The sequence below is a fragment of the Cygnus atratus genome, chromosome 31, assembly GCF_013377495.2.
Source record: "Cygnus atratus isolate AKBS03 ecotype Queensland, Australia chromosome 31, CAtr_DNAZoo_HiC_assembly, whole genome shotgun sequence".
NCBI classification, from domain to species: Eukaryota; Metazoa; Chordata; class Aves; order Anseriformes; family Anatidae; genus Cygnus; species Cygnus atratus.
Window position 1 is genome coordinate 206368 of NC_066392.1, and position 10032 is coordinate 216399.

Below are 10032 nucleotides of genomic sequence, written 5' to 3' on the forward strand. Positions count from 1 at the left end.
GAGGTGCCATCAGAGCCATGTGCTTGGAGGAGGGTTCCAGGGAAGGGGATCCCTCTGTTGAGTGAGGGGTGTTTGGCCGTGTGACTCCGTGTGTGTCTTCTCTATTCCCCACCCTGAGAGAGGAAATCAGCTCACAGACCACCGGTGTCTGGCAGAGAGAGCAGGGAGCATCTCCTCCTGCCTCACCCTCCGTGCACAGCACTCCCTGTCAGAATCAGGCACCAGCAGCTGCCACGCTGGGCAAGGGAGAGAAGCAGGCATGGGCAGGCAGGGCGGACCCAACGCGGTGCCGAGGCTGCGGTGTCGGTGAGGTAGAGCCTGTCCTCACACCCCTGTGCCATCTGCCCGGCACAGCCAGCAGAGGGAAAAGAGCTCTGGAGTGCAAGAAGCCTTTGGAATGTGCTCCTTGTCGTATGGTAGGAATGTGGGGGTAAGACCTCTGTGGAGCCAGGAGCTGGACTCGCTGATCCTTGTGGGTCCCTTCCAACTCGGGATATTCTATGATTCTGTGATTCTGTGCCTGCTTCCGTGGAGGAAGGTGGAGGGGGCCTGCAGCAAATGTGTCTACTTCCACTGAGATGTAGGGTTCAGACACCCCATATTCTCACCTCCCCCAGATTATACATGCCATGACAGAAGCTGTGAGGGGAAGAGGAGACCAGGGGCTGCTGCAAGGAAGGCGCCTGCCCTGCAGGGGATGGCAGGGAGGGAGCAGCTCCCTCTCACCGCCTGCCCATGTCCCTGCTGCCTGCAGCTGTCCCTGCCAGCAGCTCTTTCTCTGTCCCCACGTCTCCTCCCGTCCATGCTCACAGACCCCATCCCACCCGCTGTGTGCCCAGCTCTGCCCTGCAGACACCTCGCGGGGATGGGGACAGCTCTGGGGACATCTCCCTGTCTGCAGGTCCTAAAGACCAGCTCAGAAAAGCCCTGGTGCAGTCTGTAAGCAGGGAGAAGGGAAGGGATATTCTCAGGTTCCTCACTAACCTCTTTATGTCTCGGGTCAATGCAGTAGGAAGCTCCATCACCTGTGCAATCCCTACAACTCTGTTAACACAGAGCCTGCCCCAGAATCAGAGCAGGAAATGGCAGGCAGAGACTGCAGAAAGTGCCTTGTCTTTGCAGGCAGCCCCTGCCTTCCCCTTCCTCTGCCCAAGGCTGCCCTGCAGCACCTTCTCCTCGCACTTCACAAGCCACGAGAGACATCCTGGCAGCTCCTGGCCAGGCAGAGATGTCCCGGACCCAGGAGCCCCTTCCAGGAACCTGCCCTGCACTGTCCTGCAGCCAGAGACTTCCCGAGGGCAGGGCTGTGAAGGTTTCTCCTGCACTGAGCTCTCGTCTGCCCGCACCCTCCAGGCTGCCTGGAATCCCTTTCTGCCTGGGTGCGTGCGGTCAGAGCCCCCAGCCCTGCTGCGCTGTGCAGAGGAGCTGCTCCTGGGCAGAGCTGTCTCTCTGCACCACGGCCCTCTTGCCAGGAGCTCTCTCTGTCCCAGGAGCCCGGCCCAGCTCAGCACCAGACGCCCAGCCCAAGGCATTGCAATCCCCCCTCGGGGGGCTTTGGGGAGGAGCCCACGAACCTCAGGCACTGAGAGACAATTGAAGACATCTCTCCAGAAGTCCAAGTCAGAGGCAAGTTTCCTGCAGTGTCCCCCTGAGGGCCAGCACTGACACAGCCTCCCTTGGAGCTCCGTTAGAGCAGAGCATTGGAGGCAGTGAGGACAATTGGACAAAGGCAGTGTGAAGGTGACCCTGATGTCACTTTTCCAAACTGGATGTGTTTCACCAAGCACAAGGGTCAGGCCTTGTCCCCTGGCACCATGGAAGGGAGATCCTTTCCCTTCACACACTGCTCAGGGCTCTTCCTGGGGCAGGAGGAGATGGGGATGTGCATGGGCAAGTGCAGGAGAAGGGTCCGAGCCCTGCCTGGTTCATGGGTGGGGGCGAGGAGGCAATGAGGCCCTGGTGCTTTACCGATAAGCTGTCTCCTCCTAGGCCTCAGTGGCAGAGACAACAGCCAGAGCCATGGACACAAAGACCTGGGTCCTGTTGGGACTTTTAACCTTGCCTATGTCCTTGCTCCCCTGAAGACCAGAGTATCTTAGTGTCTCCCAGACCTGCACCTCTTTCCCTGCTGGCTGCAAGCCCTTGTCCGCTGTGGTGTCACACCGGGTCTTAGCTGAGTAGCTCATATGGGATCCCTCGTGGTGCCCAGGCCCTCCTCCTCCTGGGCACTGCTCCCTCAGCAGGGTCCCAGTCTGCCCTGATGGGTGGGGTTCCTCTTCCTCTGCTGCAGGACTGGGCTCTTCTCCTTGCAAATGTCAACAGGTTTCTGCAGGAGAAATCCTGGGATTTCTCAAGGTTCTTCCTGACTGATGCTCCATTCATGTCAGCTGTTAATATCTGCAGGCAGATGGCTCACCCTGGTTATGCTGTCTATTACAAGATAACTGCATCAACAATTGCAGGACAATTTGGACAATACAGGATGTAGTGGAATAAGACTGCAGCACAGTATCACAGAATGATAGGGGATGGAATTCCACCGGATTCTACATTTCCTCTGCTTCCTTCTCTTGCATGCTGCCATTGTGTTTGGAACCACATTCTAAATATTGTGAGGCTGTGCAGGGACAAAATTAGAAGGTCAAAAGACCAGCTGGAGCCCAACCTGTCTATTAAGGATAATTAAAAAAATAATGATTTTTTTTTTAATTCATGAAATTGAAAAAAAATAATAATAATAAAGGAGGAGTAATGAGAGTCTTCATCCTCTATAGGTTGTGGGGGGAAACATAGGTAAAGGTGATGAGGAAAATGCTGAGGTTTTTGTTGCTTCCTTTGCCTCAGTCTCCAGCAGCAAGAACAGTTGTTCCCCTGGTACTCAGACTCCTGAACTGGTAGATAGGGACAGCGAGTGGCATGAAGCCCTCATAATCCATGAGGAAAACTTTTGAGACCTGCTACTCCACTTAGATGTATGCGAGTCTATGGGGCCAGATGGGATCCACGTGTTGGTACTGAGGGAGCTGGCAGAAGTGCTCACCAGGCCACTTTCCATCATTTATCAGCAGTCCTGGCTATCAGGCAAGGTCCCAGTTGACTGGCGACTAGCAAATGTGACGGCCATCCTACAAGAAGGGGCAGAAGGAGCATCTGGGCAACTACAGGCCTGTCAGTCTGAGCTCGGTGCTGGGGAAGCTCATGGAGCAGATTATCTTGAGTACCATCACGTAACACTTACAGGACCACCAGGTGACCAGGCCCAGTCAGCGTGAGTTTACCAAAGCCAGGTCCTGCTTGGCAAATCTGATCTCCTTCTAAGACAAGGTGATGTGCTCAGGGGAGAAGAGAAAGGCTGTGGATGTGGTCTACCTAGACCTCAGTAAGGCTTTTGAAACTGTTTCCCCCAGCATTCTCCTGGGGAAACTGGCTGCTCAAGGCCAGGATGGATGTATGCTTTATTGGGTTAAAAATTGGCTGTATCTTCTTTTTCAATAATTTCATCAGTGATCTGCATGAAGGGATCGAGTGCACCCTCAGTAAGTTCGCAGACGACACCAAGTTAGATGCAAGTGTAGATCGACTCAAGGGTAGGAGGGCTCTGCAGAGGGATCTGGATAGGCTGCACCCATGGGCTGAGGTCAGCTGTATGAAGTTCAACAAGGCCGAGTGCCGGGTCCTGCACTTGGGGCACAACAGCCCAAGATAGTGCTGGGGGAAGGGTGTCTGGACAGCTGCCCAGGGGAAAAGGACCTGGGGATATTGGTGGATAGTCGGCTGAATATGAGCCAGCAGGGTGCTCAGGTGGCCAAGAAGGCCAACAGCATCCTGGCTTCTACCAGGAATAGGGTGGTCAGCAGGAGTAGCGAAGTGATTGTGCCTCTCTACTCGGCCCTGGTGAGGCCACACCTTGAGTACTGCATTCACGTCTGGGGCCCCCAGCACAAGAAGGACAGGGATCTATTAGAATGAGTCCAAAGGAGGGCCACGAGGATGATCAAGGGGCTGGAGCACCTCTCCTCTGAAGACAGGCTGAGGGAGTTGGGGTTGTTCAGCCTGGAGAAGAGAAGGCTCCGGGGAGACCTTACAGTGGCCTTCCAGTACCTAAAGGGGCCTACAGGAAAGCTGGGGAGGGACTCTTCATCCAAGAGAGCAGTGATAGGACTAGGGGTAATGGTTTAAACTGAAAGAGGGTAGATTCAGATCAGACATTAGAAAGAAGTTCTTTACTCAGAGGGTGGTGAGGAACAGGCTGCCCAGAGAAGTTGTGGATGCCCCATCCCTGGAGGTGTTCAAGGCCAGGTTGGATGGGGCTTTGAGCAACCTGGTCTAGTGGAAGGTGTCCCTGCCCAGGGCAGGGGAGTTGGAATTCTGTGATCTTTAAGGTCCTTTCATACCCAAACTGTTCTGTAATTCTGTAAATATGAAACACAGCACCATACCAGCTACTAGGAAGAAAAATTTACTCTTTTGCAGCAAAAACTAGGACAATATTCACTGCTTACTCCATACCATGTCTGTCATGCTCAGGTCCAGCACTTTCCAATTAATCACCACTACCTGTCTTTTCTGTCTTTTGATATGCTCAAAAAATATCATTTCCTTAGTCTATTTGTGTCTATAATAATAATAATAAAAATATATTCTATTATTATGTTGTTGTTGTTATTATTCTTATTATTTCCTTTGTGTCTTATGAATCTGCTTTTATATCAACCTATAAACTGGTTTTGTTTTTTTTTTTTCCCTTCCCAGTTCTCTCCTCCATCCCAGTGGATGAATAGCTTTGTAGTGCTGAGCTGCCTGCCGGGTCAAACCACAGCACGTCTTCTTGGTGCCTAGCGTGGAGCACAAAGGTTGAGATGACAGATCTGACCAGAGCGTTTTAAAAGTAAGTTGTTCTAAGCATTAGATCAGTTTAACGGTTGCTGATCACAATGTCGATCTTTTTGATCTGGGGTCTGTTGTGCTTGTTTTCGGAATTGTGTTGTATAGCACATTGCTAACTGTCTGTCTTCCATGTCATGCTGTTCATCAATTCTGGGGGCAGGTTTAAGGTTAATCTTTTGCTGTATTGGATAACACTGACTTCTGACAGGATAAAATTACTGCCCCTCAATACCTCAGGAATCACCTCTTCATTTCTTAAAAATTATTTAGAATTACACTCTTTTATACTCTTTGCCTTTTCTCCTCGGGGAGGAAATGTATGCAGGGCGGGTGGTGATGGTGGCTGGAACTGGGATGGACAGTGGGGGATGCTTTTCACCACTTCTTCCCTCTCTCTTTCTCCTGCACCTCCCCCTTCTCCTCCAGGACAGGCATATAGCCTGTCCAAAGCCACTCCAAACATTGCAACAAGCACTGCAGGCACTCCAGGCTCCTGAGGTGCACCCAAAGTTAAACCGACCCCTGTGACAGGCCCTAGAGCCACTCCAAAACCTGCGATAGGCCCTGCAGCCACTCCAACTCCTCTGAAAGGCCCTGCAGCCAGAACAACTCCTGTGATGGGCCCTGCAGCCACTCCAGCCCCTGCAAGGGGCCTCTATGGCTGGGCCAGAGAACCAGCCTGTGCCAGTATCCGTTGCCTCTTTATGAAAGTGAAAACAATGGGTGTGGGAAGTCAGTTTTTGCTTTAGAAAGGAAAGAAACTCCTACGCAGACAAGAAAGGAGGGAGAAGAAGATAAGGCAGGTTTCTCCAAAGTTGGGCCACCATGGAAGCAGGAGGACAAAGAAGAAGAGATCATATAAGCATCAGAAACCAACTGGTCCCTATCCCAGTGTTAGCTAGGAGATATGGGAAAAGATTTCAGCCATCATCTTGGTGAGCACATTGTCACCTGGCTGCTCCAGTGCTGGGAGAACAGGGCCAGTAGCCTGGAATTAGAGGGCAGGGAAGCCAAGCAGCCGGATTTTGATTGACAAAGCCATTGGAAAAGGACACAAGGAACTTAATCCTGTCATGCTTGAAGGAAAGGTATCCCTTCAAGAAAGATCTTGTATGTCAACCAGGAAAGTGGACCACCATGCAGAGGGGTATCCGGTACCTGAGGGAATTAGCCATGTTGGAGGTGATTGATAGTAACCTAGACAACAAACAGCTGTCCAAAGATCCAGATGAAGTCAAGTGCACACGACCCATGTGGCAGACGTTTGTACAGAGCGCACCATCATCATATGCCAACTCATTGGCAGTTATGACCTGGAAAGACCAAGAGGAACCCACATGGGATGAATCGGCTAGCCAACTACAGCATTACAAAGAAAGTCTCTCTTCTTCCCTATGAGCCTGTGTCTCATCTACGGAGAAACTTTCTCATGAGTTCCAACAAGTACAAGAGGCTACATCTTCTTCCCCACCTGCACGAACCAATAGCTCAGCTGTCAGGTGTAAGTATCCATCTGCCCAAGAAAGTTGATATAGTGCGTGCATACTACGTGCAGCCCTGTGGTTTTAACTGTGTGACCATGAAGAGGCCATGAGAAAATGGGATGCAAAAATCTACCTCCATCCTAGAGGCAGGGATACATGAAGTGCAAGTGGCCAGGTTCAGGGGGACCCCTGCCTGGGGAAAGGCTGGGCATCGGTCAGTCTGTGATGAGCAATTGCATTCTGCATCACTTGCGTTATACATGTAAGAATAATAATAATAAAATGTGTTATTCTTTATTATTAGTGTTACTGTTATTCTTCTATCTTTATTTTCTGTCTTTTTAAACTGTCTGTATTTCAACAAATAAGCTTTTGAGTGGTGGGTGTGAGCTAACAGCTCTGTATTGCTCTGTATTGCTTCGGTGCCTGACAGGTTAAAGCACAACATGTTTGACAACAACAGTCCAACAGCACAAATCACACTTGTAAAAGTCATCTCTCCTGTGTTCAGAGAAGGGCACTCGGTGATGACTTCAGTCTGCTCCAAGCACCACAGCCCAGCAGAGACCCTGCTGCCTTCGGGAGCTGTCAGCCCTGAGGCCTTGGGGACACCTCGAGGGAGCCCAATGGCACAGAGCAAGCGATGCCATGGTCGGGTGCTGTGCTGCTGAGCTGGGCCGGGCTCCTGGGCCCAAGGGGAGCTCCTGGCAAGCGGGCAGCGCTGCAGAGAGACAGCTCTGCCCAGGAGCAGCTCCTCTGCACAGCGCAGCAGGGCTGGGGGCTCTGACCGCAGCTGGCACGGGGAGAGGAGACAAGGAGAGAGGGCTTGGAGGCAGTGAGGAGCGCAGCAACAGAGGGCAGCGTGTGGCAGGACAGATCTGCAGGCTCTTGGCACCGTGAGTCTCTGGCAGCAGGGCCATGCAGGTGGGGTTGCCAGAGGGGTCTTCTACAGCTGGCACATCCGATGGCTGATAGCATCTGTCAGGATGGGTCTCTCTGTTTCTCCAGCGAGGCAGTAGAAGATGCTTTAGAGAATGGCATTTATGGTTGGATGTTTCAAGAGAAAGACCAAGGCAGGGGCTACCTGAAATGCAAGCCTTTTTCTGCAGCCTGTGCTTTCTGATTCCTCCAGTGGAGGGGAGGCAGGTTTCATGGTAATGGATTGTCAGGATTGTACAGGAGACTGAGACTCCTGGAGCATTGCAGTGAGGGACCAATATGCCATCAATGAACTTCATAAAGTCCCTTCCCACACCTCAGCCCACAAACTGCACCAACATCATCATTGTGGTCCTCTCAGGCTTTATCCTAGCTGATCTTTAGGAGCTACAAAGCCCTCCGATGCCCAGTGCCCTGCCTTTGGGAGGTGTCTGCAGGCTTGAGGTGAGCACAGATCGTTTGCAATGAGCAGGAGCTGCCTCCTCTGCAGGCAGAGCTGCAGCCCAGGAGGGTCTGCTGAGTGTCCGTCTGTCCCTCCCTGGCCTTGCCTCCCCTGGCAGCAGCACGCTGCCATTCCTCCTGGCTTCTGCACCTGGCCGTGCTGCTGCTGGTCTTGTTCCCAGGCTGCCTGGGGATGGGGGTTTCACCTGCCCATGGAGTGAGCCCGTCGGGGTGCTTGGGGGAAGGGGAGTACGGGGACAGGGTGGGGGGTCTGGAGATGGGCACTTGGAGCCTGGATTCCTCTGCTCTCAGCAGCGTCCAGGTTTTTTTTGAGATGCACTTCTGAGTGCAACTGTCCTGTAGATCAAAGAAACGCCAGCAGAGGGCAGCTGACAGCAGGACTGATGGACTTAGGGCCTTAACACTCTAAAGGACTCTGGGCTGTAAGGGTACAGTCCCTTTGTCTCTGAGGATCCACAGGGTCTTACTTGGAGTGCAGGAGAGATGTCTGGACTTCTGACTTAAAAACAGCCTTCAGGTGTGTTGGGGCAGCTAGAATAAAAAATACAAAATAAAAAAAAAATCCCAACAGCACTCCTCAGCAGTTGGTTTGAATGTGAGCCAAACTGGGGCGAAAGTCTTTGATATTAGGAGTAAAGTAAAGCTGAGATGACACCAAATTCCTCTTTATCTCTGCCTGTAGGACAGGACTGACTCTACCATTGCCCAGAGCAAAGTCTCCTGCTCCCAGGGACACCCTAAGGCAGGACCAAGTAGAACTCAGGAAAGGGACCTGCCATATGCCTGCCTGGCTGTGGAGAATCATTTGGGGAGGTTTAAATGAGAAATGGTATCAGTTTCCCTCTAGTAAGTCGGTTGTACATTCTTACTGTCTTTCTATTCTTTGAGCAGAACCCGATGCCTCTAAACAGCAGATGTCCAACAGCAGCTCCATCACTGAGTTCCTCCTGCTGGCATTCGCAGACACGCGGGAGCTGCAGCTCCTGCACTTCGGGCTCTTCCTGGGCATCTACCTGGCTGCCCTCCTGGGCAACGGCCTCATCCTCACCGCCGTAGCCTGCCACCACCGCCTCCACACCCCCATGTACTTCTTCCTCCTCAACCTCGCCCTCCTCGACCTGGGCTGCATCTCCACCACTCTGCCCAAAGCCATGGCCAATGCCCTCTGGGACACCAGGGCCATCTCCTATCAAGGGTGTGTTGCCCAGGTCTTTCTGTTTGTCTTCTTTGTTGGAGCGGAGTATTCGTTTTCTCACCATCATGGCCTACTGACCGCTACGTTGCCATCTGCAAGCCCCTGCACTACGGGAGCCTCGTGGGCAGCAGAGCTTGTGCCCAGATGGCAGCAGCTGCCTGGGGCAGTGGCTTTCTCAATGCTGTCCTGCACACGGCCACGACATTTTCCCTGCCCCTCTGCCAAGGCAATGCTGTGGACCAGTTCTTCTGTGAGATCCCCCAGATCCTCAAGCTCTCCTGCTCAGATGCCTACCTCAGGGAAGTTGGGGCACTTGTATTTAGTTTTCTTTAGCTTTGGTTGTTTTGTCTTCATTGTGCTGTCCTATGTGCAGATCCTCAGGGCAGTGCTGAGGATGCCCTCTGAGCAGGGCCGGCACAAAGCCTTTTCCACGTGCCTCCCTCACCTGGCCGTGCGTCTCCCTCTTTATCAGCACTGCCATATTTGCCTACCTGAAGCCCCCCTCCATCTCCTCCCCATCCTTGGACCTGGTGGTGTCATTTTTGTACTCGGTGGTGCCTCCAGCAGTGAACCCCCTCATCTACAGCATGAGGAACCAGGAGCTGAAAGCCACAGCTGAAGAAACTGATTCTAGTTGTAGTATTTACTTAGTAAGGAACTGTCTATCTCTCTTTTCTAGCTTAACTCAAGTTAATCTCAGGCAAGTTGTGACCCTTATGTACAGCGTTTGTCCTGGTTTCAGCGTAGGACAGAGTTAATTTTCCTCCTAGTAGCTGGTAGGGTGCTATGTTTTGGATTAGGATGAGAAGAGCGCTGATAACATGCTGATGTTTTAATTGTTGCAGAGCAGTGCTTACACCAAGCCAAGGACTTTTCAGCTTCTCGCTCTGTCCTGCTAGCGAGCTAGGCTAGGGGATGCAGCAGGAGCTGGGAGGGGACAGCCCCAGGACAGCTGACCCCAACTGGCCAAAGGGGTATTCCATACCATCTGACGTCATGCTGAACAATATATAGGGGTGGCTAGCCGGGGTGGAGGGGGGGGGGCCGGCTGCTCGGGGATAGGCT

The 10032-nt window shown here is 52.4% G+C and overlaps 1 pseudogene; it reads left to right on the forward strand.

The window, feature by feature from the left end:
- The first annotated feature begins 6024 nt into the window (after positions 1-6024).
- On the forward strand, positions 6025-9548 carry LOC126913607 (olfactory receptor 14C36-like; annotated as a pseudogene).
- The last annotated feature ends 484 nt before the right edge of the window (positions 9549-10032 follow it).